Below are 3,884 nucleotides of genomic sequence, written 5' to 3'. Positions count from 1 at the left end.
ACGCACACACGCACACACACGCACGTACGCACACACATTATATATGACTCTTATGAACTATGAACTCTGATTTGTTTATGTCAATATATTTACTTTTGTTAAAGCGCTCGCCTGTGACGCTGAACTCACTTACTCACTCACTGCTGTCTTATGGTATTGAGAATCGTTGTTCAGACTCGTAGTCCATTTAAAGCTAATGTGAATTTCCACACCGACTACATGATCAATATATTCTCATATCAGTATTTGGTTAGCTTTTGTCATTTCAGGTTACATCTACCTGCATTGGGATTAAACAGATGTTATCAGGACATGCATTTTAAGTGATGCATTCACCAGCAAAGTCTCAAATAACAAAAACATTTTCACCACACGCACATTACGTTGCATGACAAAACCACAGAACAGATACCATTCCCATATCGTTATCACCATCAAATTCTCGTTCAGAATAAAACGGATAAAACGCGAAACATTGAAAAATGACAACAACTGTTTTGGGATCTTAGTATCGTCATCAAATATCACCTGCACAAAGAGAAAAGGTGTATTGACAAGAAAACACGCAAATAATACTATTATTAAAAGCTTGTTTACGTGTTGGCTTGACGTTAGGCGTTTCAGACCCCCTGCATATACAGGATTGTGAAGGTCTTCCCTTACAACCTCCGTGACGTATTAGATGACGATGCTCTGTTAGGAAGACGGCGGTGCTTTTTCAAACCTTGTCATATGTCTTATTCTGTTACCTTATTTGTTTTGACAACCAAGTCGACATTTGTAATGGTATGAAAGAAGTTGAGGATATGTCACTTACCTGATGACTATATTTGGTTATATAATTTTCATATACAGTCAAGTCTCGTATATTAATCATAAATTAAGGAATGAATGAACAAACAACATAAGAATACAAATATTTCGTATTTAATGATTTTATTACAAGGTACACATGATTATTATCTATCATTAAGATGTCCAATTTTCGATCACAAATCACCTAATTTCCTTAATCTGAGATACTCGTTAATCCGACACAATCATATGCAACCAACAATGTCGGATTAACGGGACTTGACTGCATATACTTATACCTACATAGAGCTATCTATGAAAATATGATATTTAGTTATGTAAAGATCAGTCACTAATTTAAAACAATCAGTATTATTTTTAATAAATACATATTAACAGTACATTATAATGATGTCAAAGCTCTTTTTTAAAAATACAACAAATGTTGTTTGAAAGAAAAAGGTAAATGAATTGCCAAGTTTAACTGAGATATAGTAATGTCACATTTTTAATATAAATCTATCAATAATACCTATAATTAAATAATTTCAAAGTCAAAATGGTCAGTGAGCTTATATTCCCGTTAACATAAAACGTATTATGAATTAAAAAATCCAGCCTAAATTTAAAAAAACACACACATTTCAACAGAAATAAAGTCAGTGAAAAATTTGCAAATATGAAATTAAGCAAGTCCTACAATAACACAAATCTTCATAAGTTCCATAAAAAAAAAAAAACTGTTTGCGTAAGTTGATCGTGTCACAATTTAACAAAATATCCTTTGAATAAAACAGAATTATGTCTTTAAAAACAGTGAAATATGTATTCACATCAATTCATGATGATATAATTTAACGAAACAACAATTTAGCGTTTTAAGATTAAAAACAAACGTGTTTCTAAGAAAACATACAAGTGTCAATATCCAAGTAACTAGGTCACACAACATAGATAACAACGTGGTTTCTGTAACAGATCATATCTGGGGTATTATCCCTTTTCCCGTCACCCTCGTAAAAACCAGACACTTCAATATACAGTGCCATTGTACGAATCTCCGCACGCTTTGTTTTATAAAAACATGTCTGCCTGGGAAAAGATGGTATCCTACATTTAGAAACGTAGATAAGAGATGCATTTTCTGCATTTTCACAGTAATGACAGGTCTAAGGAATTACACAAAGATCAGAAGAGTAAGACTTGTGAGGACAATATGTGTATCTATTGTGAGTGTCTCTTGCGACTAGCCGCGTATTGTATGCAGATTTGGCAAAGCATATAATCATCGCGTACGGAGTGAAGATAGATTTCCCATCGATAAAGTATTGGCATTGAGCGACGTATCTGCAGAGGTAGGACAATACGTTATGCCTTTGTGAAAAACACTTGTAGTTGTTGATGGGCTGGTTTGTTGTCTCCGCAGGTTCTCTGATGGCAATGATTTCTTTCTTTGTAGACAACTTGTGCCCTATTAGACGGAGGCGGAGGGGCCGTATCATGAAGTGGATTGTTAATTTTGTAGTTTTTTTCAATCAAGGGGCCGGCGTACTATCTGTTGTTTTCATTTTACGTTGTGTCATCACAACAACTTTCAGATTTGTTGGAGGGTATGAAATGGATCTGTTCCATTTAAAAAATCTGTGTGGAATGAGAAATGAGTAGATTACAACAAAACGCAGCACAGTTGAACAGATGACAAGTAGAAAGATCACGTGACAATGATAGATAGATGACACATGAAAGGAAGCTGCATATGTTTTTTATCTCACCTTATATTAAAGTACGAGCTTATGATTGGTTAAGATGCGGGCAAATTAGCCCGCTCATGTACCCCGCTGAGAAATCAATCGTAACATACTTCAGGTAACTTAGCTTATCTCGCAAAAGTATCGTTGCGCTGAAATGAGCCGATATTTATCCGAATGCTTAAGGTAAAGGGAAGTAACTCGTATCGTTTGCGTCGTCTGCTAGCTGTCCAAATGGCTGAATCAAAGCGTTTTCCTCAGTGAAATTTCGGACATATGTTCCGGGTCTGTATGTATGAATGTCGGTACGATACATTCGTTGTCAACTGATCGTTTGGGGCATATGGTGTGATGTACCCTGTGTGTGAGACTCACGGGTTCAAACACAGGGTACATCACACCATATATCCCGCGGGATCGGTTGACAACGTATATTGCCATGGATACGCATCAGCGCTGTACCGGCGGGGTACGGCGGGTGGAGTCGTGGGTGGTGTCAACAGGGATAGACGGGTAAATGACGGCTAAAAGACAGGTGACGCTCAGATTGGTGGGTGGGAGGTTATCGGAGAGGTCACCAGGACGCTTATATGATAATTCGTGAAGAGCAGACCGTGGACTAGGTCGCTATGTTTGCTTGTGAAGTGAAACAGTAAAGACTAAACTATGGGTGGGGGTGGGAGTAGGTCAGAGATGTTGGATTAGTGTGTAAACATGACAGCCATTCACATACATAGGGAGGTAGGGAAAGTTAGGGGGGATATGTAGGGAACGTTAGGAGGACATGCAGGGAGGTATGATAATTATGTATTATAATCATAGATGGACGAGGGCCTGCTTCTTAACGATGATGTGGCCGCCTCCGTGGTATAGTGGTAGAGCGTCCACCCGGAGAGCGGAAGGTCCGGGATTCGATCCCCGGCCGTGTTATACCAAAATACGTTAAAAGATGGTACTTGGTGTTACCCTGTCTGGCGCTCGGCATTAAGGGGTTAAAACAAGGACTGGTCGGCTCGGAGTCAATATACTGTGTCTGAGTGGGGTATTCATGTTAAACTGCGGCATGGTATCTCAGTGAGCTAGCACTATAACTCGGCATCAGTCCGGACTAGTACAAGCAGCCACGCAAACACGTGCATGCACGTCGCTATATAAGCGCAATAATCTTGGACGCGACGTTAAACCCAATTTCACCTCACCTTCTTAACGATGTAAAGTCGTACGAGAGATGATGAACCTGGCGCGCTTCTGATGAGGGGCCTTGGTATCTAACGTACTGAAACCATTATCGTGCCTAGTTCATTCCTCAGAATGTTCTCTACCATCTCCTGGGAGATTCCT

Source organism: Haliotis rufescens, unplaced genomic scaffold (assembly GCF_023055435.1).
Source record: "Haliotis rufescens isolate VD_foot unplaced genomic scaffold, xgHalRufe1.0.p SCAF_17, whole genome shotgun sequence".
In the NCBI taxonomy this organism is placed as follows: Eukaryota; Metazoa; Mollusca; class Gastropoda; order Lepetellida; family Haliotidae; genus Haliotis; species Haliotis rufescens.
Note: the sequence above shows the minus strand (reverse complement) of the source record.